The sequence below is a fragment of the Hyperoodon ampullatus genome (assembly GCF_949752795.1).
Source record: "Hyperoodon ampullatus genome assembly, chromosome: 12".
Classification (NCBI taxonomy): domain Eukaryota; kingdom Metazoa; phylum Chordata; class Mammalia; order Artiodactyla; family Ziphiidae; genus Hyperoodon; species Hyperoodon ampullatus.
In genome coordinates, this window is record NC_136925.1 from 33,574,849 (window position 1) to 33,595,754 (window position 20,906).

General features: G+C 32.8%; 1 protein-coding gene across 3 annotated transcripts in view; it reads left to right on the forward strand.

Annotated features, from left to right (window-relative positions):
* Positions 1 to 20,906, forward strand: part of GRIK2 (glutamate ionotropic receptor kainate type subunit 2) — a gene marked incomplete at both ends in the record, with an annotated part of 630,446 nt that overhangs the window by 497,232 nt on the left and 112,308 nt on the right. The gene's annotated exons all lie outside the window — the stretch shown is intronic.

Here is a 20,906-nt window from a genome sequence, read left to right on the forward strand (position 1 = left end):
CTTGCTCCTGATCTGTAAGTCTAAGAGAGAATTCTTTCAAATGTAAATTATGCTCATATTGATTTTAAAATAACTACTTTTTAATATGTGTTACTTCACTTGCAAACAAATAGCTATATTGGTAAGAAATTATTGATAGGACAAACTTATACTTTCTGATACAATGTTGATATGTTGGACATTTTCCTTTTTATTCTCAATTTAAAGCCACTCTTAATTTAATTTGATTGGACAATTGAGTGTTTTTTAAAAAATGGTATTAGCAACTATTTAATGAGACTGCAGAAAAGCCATCGTATAGTATAAAAAATAGATTCCAGCTTTAAGTGTAGAAATGTATATTTTTTATTTTACATTTGTAAAATTAAGTCTGGATTTTATGGCAACCAAAATAATGCCTTTCCTTCAGAAATCTTAAAATAACCCAGAGAAGATTATAATATGGACTTTTTTATTCCATTCAATAAAAACAATCTGAGCTAGTTTAAAACTTAAATAAATTGTAGTATACCATTAAGACTTAATTTTATTAATATTTCTTAGGATAAAAGTAGGTCACAAGAATTTGAAATCAGCCTATTGCTGAAGTTAATTTCCTACATCAAATATAAATTTTAATGGGAATCAGTAGGAAGACCTACATTTTGAAGATATTGTTTCTAGTTAACCATTTGTAGCTGATAGTGATGTTTAGTTTTTCTTAAGATTCTATTTTTAAATAAAAATTGATCACAATTTAAATTTGTCAGGAATAAATTATAAATCACTGGAACTGATCATTGTTACCATCTCATTAAGCCCTCCCAATCCATTTAGATCTACTAAATAATATGTTCAATAGCACATTATTGTAGCATTCACGTACAGATAATCCTTGTGCTTCACTCTATGCAAATCTGGTGACTTTCTGGTATTAAATCTACCAATTAAACAGTGCCACGGTTAATTAGTGAACAATGTAAGGCATAAATTTTAACATGAATGATGTGTATTGTTCAGTGGTGTGATAGTAATTGTTTGATAACTGATTATGACAATGAGAGAGGCTTTTGATTTGTGGTAATTGACAATTTTCATGGTATTAAATACTACCACTATGGCTAATATCAAGCTACCAATGGAGTCTCACTGAGCATGGAGTTGGGAAATAGGTGTAAAATTGGCTCTCACAAGCCATTGTGAGTTGGCTCCAGCATACTGCTAGTATATACCATGTTCAAATGATGCAAAAAGTATAGGTCATAAAAGTGAATAGCAGGTTGTCCAGGTGGAATGTGCTTATACAGATATGCAAGGTGCATCAGAAAGATATATGGACGATAACAGCAAGGTTATAAAGCTGTAATAGCAAAAGTTAAGCGTTGGGTTTTTATTAATATAATTAGAACCTTTGCAGTAATTCTAAACTTAAAGTCAATACCAATTTATCCTTTCACTGATGAAAATAATTTGATATCTAAACAATTTGCATAATTTCTTGAAGTCAACTGCATATTAAAATAACTAAAAAGAGGAATACACTGAGGAAAACATTAGCTGTATGACAATCTCATGGAATGTTATTGTGAATGCTGATGTTTTCAGAATTATTGTGATTTTATCATCATATTAGGAAACTTTAACTCTTTACATGGAAAATGTTTAATCATGAAATGGTCTTCCTTATAATTTTTAATCAAAAATTCTAAAAGGATAAATTTTCTAAGATTATTCAGTAACAGTATTATAAACATCAATAATGTCTTCTGAAAGTTTAGTAATAGGTTCAAACCTGTGTTAATAGGAATAGTTTCACATGTGGTTAATAGGAAATCTGATAAAACAGTTAATGAAAATAAATAGGGGGATTGTTCTAATGGAGCCTTAAGCAGGGCAAGATTGAAACAGCTGCTGAAGGTGGTATCAAGGAACTTGGTACCTTCTATCTCTGTGCTACACTATTTTTAGACTGAAGCTTTCATCCTCATGATTGCAAGATGGTCATGGCAACATCAGGCATCATATTTGTGTCCCAGGCAGGAAAACAGTAGGAAAAAAAAGGCAAAAGACAAAAGACATTGCCTTTTAATTCAGAAAGGAAATGATTCCTCTGTCTACATTTTATTGGCTAGAATTATTTTAGTTGGATATTCCTGCCTGCAGAAGAACCTGCATATGTGAATTTCTTTTATCTGGGTATACTGCCACCTCGGTTCTTTTGTAAATAAGAAAGATGTTATTGGCTATGTAATTGACTGTGTCTGCCACAGGGATTATTAAATTGCGAAGCATCATTTGGTCACACATGAAATTCTCTCAAATTTCTTATTTCAAGTTTCAAATTCTGAAGTTTTCTTTCTCTTTCTCATCTGTTATCAGGGTGTCTGCCTCTAAGTAGCCTGACTACTTCCTTCCTGTTTTATTATTTTAAACTGGCATTTTCTTTAAAACAAGCTAACGAAGCTTGTTTTAAAATGTATGAAAAGTAAGTGTAAATATTTCACATTTTAGAGTATTTTCTTTCTGGTCCTGGCCTATATTCTTGAGACAAGAATTTACAAAATTAGCTTTGTGTAAGAAGCATGAATTGTTACCCTAATATCTTTTTTTTTTTTAATTTGTTTATTTTTGGTTGTGTTGGGTCTTCGTTGCTGCACGCGAGCTTTCTCTAGTTGTGACAAGTGGGGGCTACTCTTTGTTGTGGTGCAGTGGCTTCTCTTGTTGTGGAGCACGGGCTCTACGTGCGTGGGCTTCAGTAGTTGTGGCACGTGGGCTCAGTAGTTGTGGCTCGCAGTTATGTAGAGTGCAGGCTCAGTAGTTGTGGTGCACGGGCTTTGTTGCTCCGTGGCACGTAGGATCTTCCCGGACCAGGTCTTGAACCCATGTCCCCTGCATTGGCAGGTTGACTCCCAACCTCTGCACAACCAGGGAAGTCCCTGTTACCCTAATATCTTAAATAATGCTATAAAAATATAAATTTTCAATCCTGTAGAAAATAACTCTGGTTTATTCTTGATATGGAATATTATACCACATCAGTGCTTTCCCCAACTTTTCTAAAGCAATGAAGAAGTTGGAGCTTAATAAAAATGTGTAGCCTTCATACACACTATATAAATGAATTATACCATATTATAAGGTATAATACAAAATATTAGATGCTAAGCTGCTTCTAGAGGGAAAAAAATGAACCCAAGCGAGTTCTATGATTGAATAAGGTCAGGACAACTGTGTACTAGATCCTCCTCTTAGAGATTCACTATTAACACATTAAAGACTCTGAAAACACTTGCAATAAAAAAAAAAATCAGATTATGTTACCTTAACTCAGCAATTTCCAAACATTTTTGGCCATGGACATGTTTATTCTTTTAATCTTACCTTGTCTCTTATTACATGTTCTCCATTAATAGCAGTCAATTAATTTGCTGAATCAAAGGTGCAAAGCATTGCTTTAGGGTGTAAGTTCATTTAAATTTTTTGTTTTTATCATACACATTCTATATAGATTAATGAAATAACCTATACCAGACTGAGCATTCATGCTCCTGATTCCTCAAGGAATTATTATCAGCACTCATTTTGCTGATATGAAAACATAAGTTTCCATCACATCTATTAAATGGCAGTTTATGACAATATTACTTGTATTAATTAATATTTAAAGTTTTAAAAATCATTTTTATAATTGCTTCCATTTTTAATATACTGCTTTTTAAAAGTAAAATAATGAATGTGAAAATTTTAAGTTTTATTATGTAATTAAAAAAAATTCCTTCCATTAAAAAATCTGGGGTTGGGACAACTCATTATTACTTATTTGTGAACTTGGTTAGAAAATCAAGTTTTGCTATTTAATTATCAGAAAGACAGTCATTGAATATTTTGGAAAACACTTCCCTACATGCATTAAAAGTTAAAAGATAATTAGATAATTGGAAAAAAACTTATTTTGGAATAATGATAAATTTAGCAAGCAAACTCTGTTTTTTTATTCTGGGAAATTATGATTTGAGTGCAAACATGTGGCTTAAATAAATTCCAGTTTTATTAATATTACTTTATGTGTTAAAGGAGGAAGTGTTTTACAAAATAGTTGATAATTTATTTTGGATTTATTGCAAGGATGAAATTAATTATCTATTTGTATATAAATGATCAGCTCTCTCTAGGTAGATGAATTAGGTAGATTTTAATTTGTGACATAATTTTGAAGCTACATCTTTTTATGAGGGCATAATCTTTTCAGAATTTTCTTTGTCTAGCTTATGACCCACACTCTATAAACAGGGCTGAATGGTCACTGTATTTTAAATCTCATTTACATATTAGACAACATCAAATGATAATTATTAATGTTCTATTTCTATATGGAATACAAGTACCATAAGTGCAAAAAGCCAGAAAATAAGTAGTGAATTCAGCTGACATGTGAGCCTAGAGTGTCTAAAACTTAGCTATAGCGATATTAAAATGGCCTGCCTAGGGACAACGAGCAATCTTTATCTACATGCTTCTAGTTTGCTCATCTTATGCAGGTTGGACAGGTAACAATTTTGATGGCTCATCTTAAAATGAATGCAATTATAAAGGATTATATGGTTCATCCTGCAAGACATTTACTCATTTACTCTTTTTTTTGCAGTCTTCTAGCTCCTCGTACATACTCTCATTTACAGTTAATGGAAAATATTAGGTCTTATCCGATTTCAAGTAAAATATGCTGTTAGATAAAAGCTTCATAAATGGCAGCTACACTTTCTCAGATTTAGACCAAGTGTTGTTCATTTGTTTTTTAGAGTCAATGAAAATATCTCGTTTATTTACTTTATGATCATAAGATGGTGTGTAGCCTAATATTAAGTCTATGGTCATAGTTTATAACAAGATTGAAATTATATAAATTCAGATTAGGTTCTAAATAATAATACACCGTGATTTTTTGTTGTTGTTCAATGATATTTTCATTGTCTGAAAGTTCCTTCCACCTTGATCTATCAAACCTCTCTGTCTCTTTCTACATACATCAATTTATCAATAAGTATTAGCCATATAAATCACAATATGAATAATATATTTCCTTATGTATTTCCCATTCATAATTTCTAATATATATTTATTTGAGATTACCTGCCAGTGACTATACTTAAACTATTTCAGAAATAAAAAGGTAGAACTTTTATTTTTCAAGTTTGATTAAATGAAAAACCATATACTAAGATGATTTCAGAGTGAATGGAGAATTTTTGGATGCTGAGGGAGGAAGATAGTTTTTTTTTTAAACAAGTTCACTAGGGATTTAGAAAAAAAGTATTTACTGCTAGAAGAAGTTGGAACAGTCTATTTGATGAAACAGATAGTCGAGCTTGAGATACAAAATATTTTGAGAAATTAAAGAACTGATAGCTCAGATAAATGAACAGACACAGATGGACTACTTGGCCTTCTTTCATGAGCATATTTCCTATTTTATTGGCTTAGGATAAGTAAATATATTTAAATGAATAAAAATGCAGAAGAAAATGCATCTTTTGGAAATATATAAAATATGTTTTACTCAAATACATACATATATGCATACATATGCATATATATATATATATATATATTCACTATCACTGACCAGAAGTTAAAAACAATTCTTAATTGCATGATAAGGCAACTCTTAATTATATAAATACAATATAAGAAGCAGTGACAGAAAAAATACTGATTAAAATAGAAAAAAAAAATAGAATAGAATTTTGAGAACACATAGCTAGTATCAATTCAATATAAAGTTTATAAAGTATATAAGCTCTGATATAATAATTATTTTTAAAACATATGTATCCTACAACACTCATTTATTGTATGCAGTTGTAGAATTTTAGCATTAAACAGAATTATTTAAAATTTAATATTTTTCAAAGAATAAAGAAACAGTTATCAGTGGTATATTTTTCTATATCAAAAAAACAAAAGAAAGATGTGATTATAATCTAATACATAAGTATTTTGTATATGTTAGTCTAAAGTCACTCTTTGCACTCAAAAGCATTATAAATAAGTTGAAATATTGTGAATAAATGGTAATTTCAGGACTCTTGACCAGTATAATTCTTATGGAATTTAAAAAATCCAAGTGATTAGGAAATTTCTGTGGTGGAAACAACAGTACATTTAGAAAATATTGTAAGTTTTGCTTAAACTTATTAACTGTATTCTGAAATTTTGTATCTAACATAGAAGGAACTAATATAAATGAAAATAATTTCATAGGTTAAAGTCATAGAGAATTCATAACTTGATTTAAATTTTAGTAAATGGTTACTAATCTACTATTAATGTTTACTACTTCTGCCTACTAATCTACTTTTGTGCCATAAAACTGCAGGTCTTTGAATCATCTACTTTTCTGTATTTTATGTTAATCTGAATAAATGTTAGATAACTTTTAAAAGCTACTTTACAATTTCCCTATAAATTTATCTGTCATAGTTTTCAGTTTAATTAGTTGATTGACTAAAAAAGAAATTCTGGGATCATTTATGGACCTTTTAAAATATAAAATGTTCTTTAAATACGTGCTTTCTTAGTTAAAGGTAACTAGTACTCTATTTTGCCTTCCTGACCCCAGGTTTTTATTCTAGCATACAGTTGGAGAAGTTAAAGTTGCTTCCTTTGCCCACAAAATAAGTCAAATATCACATACAGGATAGGTGGTAACAGAGTAAAGATTGGCTTTACATAAAATTCATCTAATTATATAGGGTTGTATTTTCTATAACATTTCTAACAACAAACATTGCATTGATAAAGATGCAGAGATAATAAAATATAGTAGAACTGAAATAAATATTTAAATATAAAAATAGGCATAGGTAGTTATTTTCTGATGGTACAGTTAAAAGAAAATGATTTTAGGGAACAAGGCTGGACAATCTTATTTTCAAATTTAAGAAAATGTTTAAGGCATGGTTTTGACCAAACAAAAAACATGTCTGTAATCTGAATTTGTCCTTCCTGTTTACAACTGGTGCAGATTCTAAGAAATCATTAAAATAATTGCATGGTCATACTTTGAATAGATTACAAAAATATTAATAGTAGAAACCCATATGTGATCTTCCAAATCAGTTTAGCTTATTATAATTTCCAAAACAGAAAGCAAGCTTTGTTGTATAGGTAGGTTGAGTGATGGGGTGGGCTAAATTTTTAAACACTGGTCCAAAGCTATTTATTTATTTTTTATTTATTTATTTATTTTTGCGGTACGCAGGTGTCTCACTGTTGTGGCCTCTCCCGTTGCGGAGCACAGGCTCCGGACGCACAGGCTCAGCGGCCATGGCTCACGGGCCTAGCCGCTCCGCGGCATGTGGGATCTTCCCGGACTGGGGCACGAACCCTTGTCCCCTGCATCGGCAGGCGGACTCTCAACCACTGCGCCACCAGGGAAGCCCCAAAGCTATTTATTAATGATGAAGTTCACATTATGTTATGTGTGTGAAAATAATTAGATGATCCACCTTCTAAATAAGTGTCAAATTTATAAAATACCTGTGTCCAAACAATAGAATATCATCATATTTAGAGCTTGTTCCAATGTTAATAAAATAATCTAAGGCAATAATTCTTTTCTGGCATTAAGTAAATATGCCAAATGCTATTTTACTTCTTGATATTCAAACTATATAACAAGTTACATCATTAGTGTTTTAAGTTTTCTAAGCCACTGTGTACATACAAATCCATTATTAAGTGTATCCCTATTTTTTGTAGCATTCGGGTAATCTCACAGTGGCTGTGAATCAATGTTGCTACGTACTCCTAGTCCTAAATTCTTAACTATCTCTGTTTTAAAATAAGGAATTTTTTATTCATATTTATGAAAAAGAATTTTAATTGACTCAAAGGCAATCTGTTTTACAGTGAAAGTAAAAGCTCTAAACATATTAGTGATTCATGCATTAGAGCATAAAATAATTTAACCAGGTGCAAAATCCAAGCTAATCTAATGTTTACTTTGTTTTGACCTTAAGTGAAAACATAACAAACAAAATTTATTCTTCCTGCCTTAAAGTGTTAAGAGATAGATAGAAGCTAAATAGATAAAGATGGAATGTCATCAACTAGAATCGAGTTAAGCAGTTTGTAATTTTGTGAGGTTTTTTTTGGTGACAAATATGTAGCATGTATTTATGAGTAAGGCACATAGCTCTAATCATATTGTATATTTGAGCATGTTGTATATTAAAATCATATGACTTTCAGATGTATTCCTTTTCTTCATTTTGTAAAAATTACAGTAACTACCCAGGCTTGCCCTTTAAATAATAGATTTAACCATTTATCTTGAAATTAAAACAAATAAGATGGTGTAGTGGGCAAAGAATGCTGTAGGGGACTTCCCTGGTGGCGCAGTGGTTAAGAATCCACCTGCCAATGCAGGGGATAGGGGTTCAATCCCTGGTCTGGGAAGATCCCACATGCCGCAGAGCAACTAAGCCAGTGCGGCACAACTACTGAGCCTGGGCTCTAGAGCCCGTGAGCCATAAGTACTGACCCCACGTGCCACAACTACTGAAGCTCTGTAACAAGAGAATCCACCGCAATGAGAAGCCTGCACACCACAACAAAGAGTAGCCCCCGCTCACTGCAACTAGAGAAAGCCCATGCGCAGCAACAAAGACCCAACGCAGCCAAAAATAAATAAATTTATTTTAAAAAAAAAGAATGTTGTAGACATTCTAGCAAAATGATTGGACCATAACTAAAGAGAGTCATAGTAAAATACTACAGACATACAACACACACACACACACAGACACTATGTGGCTAATGATTGTTTTGCCCTTTAGAGGATTTACTTCACGTGTCAGTGTAGTGGTCCCTTACAGAGAAGCAGCCAATCACTGTATTTGTGTTTTTGCTTTCTTGTCGCTACCATTTCAATGTGAAGGCTGTTTTGTCTTTTGTCAGGGATATAGTAAGCAAGGAAGACATGAGCTGGAAGGAGAGGATAAACTATATCTGGAAAAATCAGAGCCAGCCTGGGGGCACTGAACATACAAGGAAGATAGAGAGGAAGGTAGAAGGAATAATTAAAATCTCTCTATTTGTTCAACAGTGTCTGTATACATATATTGTTATGTATATGAAATATATTTAAAATTTAAAGCCTTCATGGATTTGTCCATATTTGATGGGCAAAATATTTGTGAATAATAGAATTGAAATGATAAAATTAGATGCAAAGTGACAAGTTAATTTTTAAGATTTTCTTAAACTTTGTTTAAATAATCTATAGCATACTTCTAGAGTTTCAGAGGATGATGTTGAATAATGACTTCTGATTCTCTGAGGAGTTAATATACATAAAGTTTTGCACCCTGTTGCAGTATCTTATAAATATTTCAGTTACTAGTTTAATGTAGTGTGAAGTAGAGAAGCACCCGCTGTATTGAATGAGGGAAAGACCTATAAATATACATAAAATTTTCTTTAAAGTTTTAAAAAGTTTGGGGGAAAAAATGTTTCACTTCCTGTAAATGTAATAAAAGCGATCTGGGTAGCTTTAGTGTATCTGCTGCTGACTTAGAATGTATTATTTTAGGAAATATTGAATTAAAGATTAACCTAGACATCCTTTAAACTTAAAGGTGATTGTTATTTGCAACAGATTTGTTTAAACTTTTTAATTTTTAAATATTTTTAGATAATTAAATTTTTTACATTGACCTTCTATTTCATCTTGAATCTAACCCAATGGAAGTCCTTATTCTTCAGAATCTGACATTTAAAGTGGTGATAATCACACATCATAAGTAACACTGAACAAAGTGCTAAAGGATTACATATATACATGCATGCACACACACACACACACACTCAATAAAACAATACTATTATTGAACACTTATTCTATTTCCAGTATCATTCTAATGCTTTAGGAGATATAAAATTAAAATGATATGCTCCCGGGCTTCCCTGGTGGCGCAGTGGTTGAGAGTCCGCCTGCCGATGCAGGGGACACGGGTTCGTGCCCCAGTCCGGGGAAATCCCACATGCCGCGGGGCGACTGGGCCCGTGAGCCATGGCCGCTGAGCCTGCGCGTCCGGAGCCTGTGCTCCGCAACGGGAGAGACCACAACAGTGAGAGGCCCGCGTACGGCAAAAAGAAAAAAAAAAAAAAAAAAAAAAAAAATGATATGCTCCCTTCTTTTAAAGAGCATATTATCCAGATAAGTGAATTAGACTTTAAAAGATGAGGGAAACTATATTAAGTAGAGGAAAATGGTGACAGCATTTCAGGTGGAGGAGATAAAATAAATATGGTGTATCTTCTGTGAAAGGGCTTATTGTCGAATAAGTAAATTATGCTTTAAAATATAAGTAGGATACTAATTACTGGACTGTAATGGAATATTTCAGCTGTAAGGAAAAGCATTAACAAAAATGTGGAGATGTTAATATGAATGCCATGTATGAGATATTTTTTGGTTTATTTCAATAGATTTTTGTTGGGGTATAGCAGGAAACATGGTGAGATGACTCAGCTTTCTAAAGCTTTGAAAATTGAGCAGAAAAAGTTGGAGTTGATTGGAAAGCAATATTTATTTCTTGTAGGTTTTTGATGAAAGAATTAACAGTATTAAAGTCCAGGAAGATTTACCTGGTAGTCATATGTAGGATAGACAAGAGAGGTAGTGTTGGGAGAATCAAAAGACAGGAAGACTTATTGGATTAGAGGTAAAAAAAAAGCCTAAGCTAAAATTAGTAATGAGGGGATTGCAAAATGGGAATGAAAGGGCAAATTCAAGAATTATTTTGAAGAAAAATACAATAAACCTTGGCGATATACTGAATACAGACACTGAAGGAAAGACAGGTGACTTCAAGAATTCTCATCTCAATCTTTGGAAAATGCCTAGATTATTTGCACAATTGGTTGACTATAGACATTGGGTTGGTCTGGTATGGGGAGGATGACCAGTTTGATTTTAGTCATGTGAGTTTGAGGTATGGCTATACATCCAGGTGGAACTCTCTTGTAGGCAGCTGGAAATACAGGATGGAGAGCTGATGAGATTTAAGTGAGATTCAGATACATAGATGTTCAAGTTAATTCAAAGTCAGCAAAGGACTATACAGATAAAAGAGCACAGGGCTAGTTTTACAGTTATACGGATAATAATGACTGCACAGAGGATCATGAGTGTATGAACGACAGGTAATTCTTAATCCTTGAGCTATATTTAATTGAACTAAATATATTTATGTTCAATTGTGTTTATGTTCTTAAAAATCATCTTTCTGAATTGCACACTCATATTATTTCCTAGTTTATATAATAATGATTTGCAAATGTTTTGTTCCTTTCATTTATTTATTAACCATAGTTTAACTCCATCCAATTTCAAAACCTCACCACATCATTTTACATTATGAAACCTTTTACATCTGAGCATAGAAAACACAATACAGCCCAAACTAATATCCTGCTCATTAATGATTTGGTAGGTAACTAAAATTAATTATAGCTATGGAAGTCTTTTCCTTAGAAACCAATTCTTGAAGTACTTAATGTATGCTCAATTAAAAAAAACATTTTTTGCAAAAATGTTCCTATAAAAGGATTTCATCTTCAAGGAATTCATGGAAAAGACTGACAAGTACAGGTTTCTGGTAACTGACTATACTGCTGAACTGAATGAATAAGCATTTTTAGAACTCTAATGGAAACTGATGAATTAATAAAAGTGCTAACAAAAGATCAAGATAAAAAAATTAATTACATGGGACTGAGTGAACTGATGAGGATGATTATAATTTTGTGACTTTCTGTTTGAATTAAAAAAAAATCCCACAAGGACTCAGGCAAAAAATATACAAATCAATTTTCACTGCAAAGTCAAGGAGCTGTTACAGTGGAGGATTACTGGACTGAATGTCAATATTATGACATAGTATGAGTATGTTTCGTGTTTGGTAATTGCAATCATTGTTGCTTTTGTTGTGGTCATCCATTTACAATGCTTGGTGTCAGTTTATTTATCTCTTGTAAAAATAAAATACAGTGTGTGTGTGTGAAAAAAAATATTCCAGTATGAGCTTGTATAACTCATATTCTAAAGCACACACGATCACTTTTTTAAGTAAAACAAATTTTAAATTTAATTTACTGAACAATAGGAACTATTTCAGGATATATGTTATTGATAACTATCAACATAAAATGTATAGTATCAACTGCTACAGAATATCAATCATCCTTATATCTGAAAAGAAAGTGTTATTTAGGTTATATAAACTGTTTATTTGGAATGATCACAAAACAAATTTTCTGGCTAAGGATAGTATTTAGAATTAATTATGCACCAAAAGTGGTCTATTTGATAGTAAAGATTCAGAAAGTAAAAAGCAATCAAACAAACAAAAAACCTAAAGGTAAAACGATACTAGCCGAATATAAGTAGATAAAGCAGTTGCTCAGAATCAGTTTTTTTTTTTTTTTTTTTTTTTTTTTTTTGTGGTATGTGGGCCTCTCACTGTTGTGGCCTCTCCTGTTGCGGAGCACAGGCTCCGGACGCACAGGCTCAACGGCCATGGCTCACAGGCCCAGCCGCTCCGCGGCATGTGGGATCCTCCCAGACCGGGGCACGAACCCGTGTCCCCTGCATCGGCAGGCGGACTCCCAACCACTGCACCACCAGGGAAGCCCTCAGAATCAGTTTTGATTGTTGGTGAAGCCTGCTGCTAAGACACCACTGTTTTGTTTGCTATGGAGTAAAGCTTTTAGTACTTGAGGAAACTGTCTCCATAAAAGATAACCGGACAGGTTAAACTTTAGGATGACAAGGGCATTTCTACAGAAGTTTCTTTTCGGGAACCCCTGTGTTTTGTACAGGTGTTAGGAAGAGAACCTGACAGTACCATCTTTGACACGGTGCATTTCCCAAGGTTGTATGGCATTATCTTTGATCATGGTTTCTAGTAGGCACATAAAAATATTTTAAAGTTACTTCTTGACAATTTTCTGAAATCAAAGTTAATTAAAAATAATTTTGAAAAATAATAAGCAGTCTACCCTAGAAAGTTTTTTTTCTTCATTCAGTATGTTGAATTAAATTCCTTTAACTTGATTTATTTCATCTCAAAGATACTGTGATGGTTCACAAAAATTGCTGAGGCTCTTGCTTTTAGCATTTCTTCATGGATTCAAAGAGATAACTTTTCCTGACAGTGTTAGAGAAGCAATATTATATTCCATGTGCAAAATAGTTAGAATTCAGGTGGTGATGGCAAAATACAGAGCAAAGATAATATTGTAAAAATAGTTTAAACTTCAGGTGAATTTGAACATCCCTTAAGGATTTCATATCTATGCACATATTATTGAATTTTAACATTTATAATATTTATATTATCAGGCTTGTTATGGTGGTTAAATTTAAAAACTGACACTCATTTTGAAATATTTCTGAATAGAAATCAGATGGTATTTAATGCATTTGTTAATCAAAATGTGATCGTTTGCTGAAAAATTTGGGAATATTTTTTGTCTTCCAATGACATCAAGGCATTAACCAAATCTTACTTTTTGAATGCTCTCAATGTGCAAGACTTGACTTTACAGAGTATAAGATATAAGTATGCTAAAAAGTGATGAAACAAATTCTTTTTCTATCCCTCGTGAATATCAAGCAATTCCTCATTGACTTGAGAGCAGAGAAACCACAAATAATACTCTTCTGTCACAGGGAACTGAATTAGAACATAGGAATTCCCTTTTCCTTTTTTTATGGGGCATGATAACGATTGAACACTGCAAAATGAGATAGAAGGGACTTGCTTGCACATCTTGCTCTAGCCTTCTCTGTGATCTTGGGCAGATCCCTGATCTATCTAAATCTCAGCTTTTAATAATAATAATATTGTTCTTATCTCCGGTCATTTGTTGCAGTTCAAAATGAGATGATAGAGCTACATTTGCTTTTATAATTGGCAAGTATGACGCAAAGGATATTATTGTTATTAATTCTATATTTCATTTCTAATAGTTTTTATTTAATTTGTCTTATCTGGGGTAACTCAGTTGGTTCTTTGGTGCCTTGTTTTAAACTCTTCTTTTAGTAGAAGGCAACTCTGCTTTTCAGAGACTTCAGAAGTTCCCACATTTTCTCTGCTCCCACCAGAGATGTCTTCAAAACAGCATAATTTCAAAAGAATATGCATGCTTCATCCCTTTCTTTCCTGGATTTTAATCTGCTTTCTGCACAAGTATGAGCACTCTTATAGCTAGCTCTCCTTAGGGCATTCCTGAATTAAACCAATAGTACCTTCATCTCCTAGAAATAGAGTGACCCTTGTAACTCTCAGTCCATTTAGATCTAATTTTTAGAAATATCCTCTCATTTCTGGCTATTTGCTTTTGTGCTGGGGATCATTTCTCCCCTAAACAATCCAGTCAGCATCACCTGTCACTTGATTGTTAAAAAAAAAAAAAAAAGAACAAATTTGGATTCTATAACCTTTCTTATTTGGAAGGACAATTTTATGTTCTCTTAAGTATTGTATAATATTTTATTCAATAAAATGTATAAACCCTTGGATCAATATTTAAAATAATGTATTTTCCCCACAAATAAAAGAAATAATATTGAAAAATTGAATATCAAATTTTAGATTTTTAAATTACTTTGGCACTTAAACTGAAAAGTAGTAAGAGATCATTTGTTATTACATCCTCAGTTTAATTATATACCCATGAAAGGAAAAACAAAACCATAGTCAATATGTAAATAGTATATAGTGCTAAAAAGCTTTGTATTTTTCATGCTGAAATGTTTGTTTATACTTGATTTTGGAAATGGTTATGTCTACTTTGTTTGAGACAAATTCTGTTAGAAAGCTGTTCAATTCCCCTGTTACAACCAATTAAACCCCATATTTAAAATGAGGTAAAAAATTGCTGTGTCAACTAAATAATTAAGCAGAGTAAAGAAGAGCAGAAAATTCATAGTATCACAGTTACTACTGGTAAATTTTCAAACAAGATTTTTTTTTGAATTTATGATGCTGATGAAAGCTGAGGATTATTATGATATAATAATGATGATGAAGATATCAACTTAGATTGAATTAAAATTCCTTTCCTTTGTAGGGAGGTCATTGCAGCTTAAGGAAGCAGCAAGAAAATAGTGTTCAAATGTGTGAAAGTACATAGCTCCTTGGCTCAAAATAATATGTAATAATATAAAAATCAGATGTAGTTTGCCTCTGCTATGACAAAATGTTCAAATAAATGTTAAATTTTGCATAATACAGTAAAAAGTATTTCCTCAATGAGCAGATTATTTCATATATTACCTAGATTATTTTCTTGATATAAGTCTCTAGAGTAAGAAATCTTTAGATTATGTGCTTTTAGCTAACATTTGTATAGAGCTGCATAGTTTGCAAAATGCTTTGCATATATTATCTCTCATGCTTAGTTTTTTTTCTTCTTCTTCTTTAGAAATAAACCTTCAGCTCAGAGATTTAGCAATATGTCACCAAGTACAAAATATACATGTGGCTGTAACTCAAATTTTATAGTCCTTATACTTGTAGTCATTCTGTTAACGTACTTTTTAGGCACTAAAGTCATATAAATATATTAATAATGATAATTATAAAGATAAAAAGCCTATCTAAAGGGCATCATAAAATTTTGAGAATACAAAGTTAGTATATGAAATGCCAATAGTGGAGCACAAGGCAATAGGTAATATACAGATATTTGAAAAAAGTAAGCTTTGGGAGGAAAGTAAGCACTATGGAATTTCAGAAAGGAGTAGAATAAACGTGAGGTGGGTGAACCAACTGAAAGGAAGAGGATTTTTCACTTAGTAGGAACAGCATAAACACAGACAGAGTGAGACAATTGGCCAGTCTACAGAATAGTTTGAATAAGGTTAAAAACATTGAGTCATATTATATAGAATGTTGAAATTCAGAGGCATAGAATGTTAAACCTGATTCAGTAGCTAAAAGAATTGATCGATTCTAGAGAAGGTGTGTTCATGGTACAAAACTTAATGTGAAGATAGTTTGCAAAACAAAATAGAGAAAACGGGAAGCAAGTAAGAATTGAGTTCTAAAATCCACAATTCAGAGCTGAAATGAAAGTGCATGGATGGGATAAAACAAAGAGGCATTACAAAAGTTGATATGGCTTAAGCATATCACATTTGTTTGTACTTAAGGACGGAGATTAAAAGAAGATTTAAGTCTCAAGAACTCAGAGAAGTGCTGTATCATTTTAGAATAGAAAAAATTGTTAAGGAGAGCTAGTATGGAAGAAGTTGTTGGGTTTAGTTTTAATAATTTTATGTATGAGGTAATGGTGAGCTGCCTCAGTAGGAATATACAAAGATGAATGGAAATACTTTGAGTGAAAATATGGCTATAAATTAAGAGGGTTTTCTAATTATCAGCACAGGAGTTAAAGCCATGAGTGTGTTAGGTCATTAAAGAGGGAGGAAAGATCTGAGAGCCAAGATTTAGCCAAAAGGGATCTCCTGTTAGTGGGGCAGAGAGCAAATAATCAGGAGCGCATATCACAGAAGTTAAAAGAGAAGATATCAAAGGGCTGGTGTTCAGTAAGAATTTTAGTAGAAGCTGCAAAATGATTAAGTGATAGTCTTAAGGAAAAAAGACAATGGATTCAAAAAGACTTTTACAGAGATGGAAGCTTAGGGTTAAGGAGGTATTAGGTGTAGAGAAATAGGAGGATTATCATTTTAGATGCTTGGCCAGAAATTGAAAAAGAGGGAGAGGAGAGGCAAAAAGAGCATCAGAATAACTCAAATATGCGTTAGATGCCCACTAGGTTTAAAGCCTCATGCTGGAATATTTGTAGGAGACACATGATAAATCAGAAACTGTATTTGCATGTACTCATTTACAATTAATAGAAGAGGGAAGATAGGTGCATTAATTTATAATGAGGAAGCCGGGCTATCATAGGTATGACCTGAAGCTCTTAGTGCTATAGATATGTAAAAAAGAGAGGGGCACCTGAGTCATTCAAGTACTGACTGGTTAAGCTTCTCTAACAAAAACAGCTAAAAATACAGTGCCTTGAATCAGAAAGCATTTATTCCTCTTACTCCACAGTCTATAGGAGTGCAGTCCAAGGATGGTGGGGCACCTCTGTCATCCTCAACATGGGGCTTCTAATAGTCTGTAGTCATCACCATTTCCTAAAAGACGGAGAAGGAAAAGAGAGTACAGGGCAAATATCCTTAAAGAGAATTCTCACTTCTGTTCATATTGCAGAGGTTCAAATTTAGTTACATTCGAGGGAAGAAGGAAAGTATAGTTTTATTAGCTGGGCAGCAATGTTCCTAGTAAAACTCAGGCAAGACAATGAATACCGAGGGTTAGTCACTGGTCTCTACCTTAGATATTTACTCCAAGAAAAGATCAGGAAAACTACAATTAGATGGTAGTATTGGAATTCAGTTGGAATTGAAGGGTGGGTGTAGGATTTGAATAGTGGAGAGGAGTAGAGAGTAGGGAATTACAGCTTAAAGGACAAGATGAGCAAAGAAATGCATAAGAATCAATATAGGATTTTGGGGAAAAGTGGCCAGAGCCTGGTGAGTAGGAGAAAAAGCAGTGGAACATAATCCTGGAATGGTATTTTGGAGCACAACGCAGAGGATCTCAAATTCCATGCTTAAAAGTTTGTATGTAGCCTGTAGACATGATTGAAGATTTGTTTTTAATAGAGTTGTATCATTTTGGAAATTATTTTACATGAAAATTAACTGGGAAGCAGTATTTGGAGCTTATAAATTTGGAATAAAAAGTGGAAAGACCAGCTGGGAGACTACTGCTACAGGATATGACAACCTGAACTGGCATTAATGCCAATGGAAATAAACAGGGAAGGAGGGGAGGAAATGAAAGAGTCTTTCTGTAGGTAAACTGATATAAGTTGACAACTGTTTGGAGGTCAGTGTTGTGGAGAAAAGGAATGTAAAGAACTGAAGTTGACTCTAAAGTGTTCAGGATAAGTGAACCAAGGACTAGGGGCAGGACCTTTGCAGTTGTTGTTAGGGAATGCCAGCGGGTGATGTTATTGACAGAGATGGAGAAGACAATAAAAGGGCAGCATTAGGAAGAAAGATTATGAGTTCATATTGGACATATTAATATCAAAAAGTCTACTGTCAGGCCACTGGAAATTCACTTAAGGTCTAGAGAGTGATTAGGGTGAAATATATAGATTTGAAATGACTGAAATATTTTTTATGGGCAGAAAAAACATGGAGGCCAACAGAATTTTTAAAAGTGGTAAATCTGAAGAATTGGAAGGAAGGGATAGATACTGAAGCAAGATCTGTTGGAAATAGAAAGGATAGAGTTAACATAGCAGTTAATCTTAGAGGGGAGAGGTGATTCCGTTCAGAAAAAAACAGAGAATGAAACCAGAATCAGAGCTGTGTTGACTTAAACGTGAGGGAGATAAAGCAGACAAAGGGCAAAGCAGTGCAAGGCCAGTGCAGTATGTGTGTGGGGTGAGTGCGGGATGGCAGTAACTCACATTACCACGATTGGGAGGATGTTAATGAATCAAATGGAGACAGAAGAAAAGCTTTCAGTGTCACTATGAAGAGCCAATTGCAAATTCAAGTTAGATAGCATGTTTGTTGGCTTGTTCTGCCTCTTTTGGGTACACTGGAAATCTTCTCTAAGGAAAAAGCAGACAAATTGGAGAATGTGAAAGGTGTGCATAATTTGAATTTCAGTATTAGTTTGCCATGCATTTTTTCCTTTTGTTCAGTTAAGTTATACAGGACTCCCTCACTGCCGTAGATATTAGTCTCTTGAAAGCAGTGCCAGTGTTCCAGATTCTTCCTCCTTATTTCCCTCCATTTTCCTCTTCCTTCCTTCCTCCCTTCCTTCCTTTTTTTCCTTCATTCCTTCCTGCCTTTCCTACCTTCTCAGAATTTAAAAAAAATGTATATTTTTATATGTACATGTATAAATACATATATGGAAAAGGAGGGCAGAATCCTGCATATTTATACTTCCACCTCCCCAACCCCTATCACTACATCTCCCTTCTCTCATTTCATGGAATCCCTTGAAGCACCTGTATAAAACTCAAAGGCTCATGGAATTCTATGTGAAAATGTGTGATCTTGATCAGCCAAATTATACCTTCTCAATATCTGTAGTTATGTTTCTAGGATTTATGATGTACAAAAACTAATTCCAGCTCTTACAGACCAGCTTTGTGTTTATAGCTGATATACTCTGAAGAGTCGTAAAAGAACAGTTTAATTATCAAGGAATCAAAATAGGAGTCTGAATATGTAACTATAGGCAAAGTCACATTTTAAAATGTTTACTGTTTAAAAACAGAGTTTATATAACTTGTCCAAGGGCATGGAGCTGCATGGTCCAGCTGCAGAGCCTGTGATCTGACCACTAGATCACATTGCCTCTGATGATCAATGAATTGTTTAGATAGTTAATTGAAAATGGTAATATTTTTAAAGGCAGTCTTGGGTAAAGATTGATGACCAACATTCTAATACTTTGAAATACTTTTTAAAATGTATATAACTATTTGCATAAGGGTAAAAGTAATAAGGGATTTAAATGAAATGTCTAAAACCAAAGCTAGTTCTACTTCAGTCAGACATAACAAATCAGATCAGAATGTTTAATTACTATCCAATCAACCTTTCTGTTCAGTGTGTCAGTTTAACTTAGAGAACCAAACAAAACATTCCTTTGTTTGTCAAGGGTAGGGTATTAAAACAAGGGTGTTCTAAAAATTGCAGTAGAAAGATTTAAATGGTTTGTTTGATCTTCAGAATTTTAATATGTCAGAAAGATTATTGTGAAGGAAATTGGGCTTTCTGAAGTGACAGATGCATTATTCAAATAACTCTGATAGAATGCAAGATTTTTTAATGCTTTCATAAAGGGCACACACACTAATTTGGTTTATAAAAGAGTGGCTTTAAAATTTGAGATATTAGGGAAAATATTTTGTTAGTTTAGTAATTAGACTAAGCATTTTTAATTATGGCAGTGATATTTTTTGATAGTATGATTAATTGAAACATATATCTGGATTATAATTAGAATAAATTAATTTGTGTGTACACTTGACAATTTAAAAAGTCCTTAGTTTGAATTATTTGAGAGATGTTATTAATATTTCTAAAACCATCTATAACTGGCCTCAAAAATTAGATTGGTTTTCTTTGTCTTAAAACAGTGATTCAAATTAATTGTAGATTTGAAACCAAATAATAAGTGGAAACCAATCAGTCTCAATGTGCATTCCTGCTTCTAACATTGCTTTGATAGCCTGCATATCACCATTCCCTCTGAAACCTATAATGATGTCTAAAGCATGTATCAGAATGCAGTTCATTTTGATTCGGTTTTCTATTTAGATGTGAGTTTGTTACACATAAAGATATAAATCCATCGTACTGTTTTCTTAGAGGTATAATTAATCACTGATCATTTAGTCTCTGTCACTCTGGCAGTTTCTGTTATATCACAAAAAATTCTTGGGGTGATTTTGTATCATTTCTTCTGTCTTTAACAATTTTTCCACAGTTTTAAAAATGTTTATTTCATACCTAAGTTTGTTTTCTTTTTTAATGATTTTCTAGTCTTTAAAACAAATTTTTTTAATCCTGCATGTGAAAAGCCTATATCTTAAAAAATGTTCTTGGTTTACTGATATACAGATTTTCCTCTCATAAGTCATATAAGGTAAAGAAATGCTGTTTATCATCTTAGCATGGTAATTAGCTGATAAGGACAGGGATCATTAAAACCTACAACTTGCTGTCATGCATATGACATTGTACTATAAAAATGCTTATTTCTGGTTTCTACTTAATCTTACCTGTCTTTCTGTTT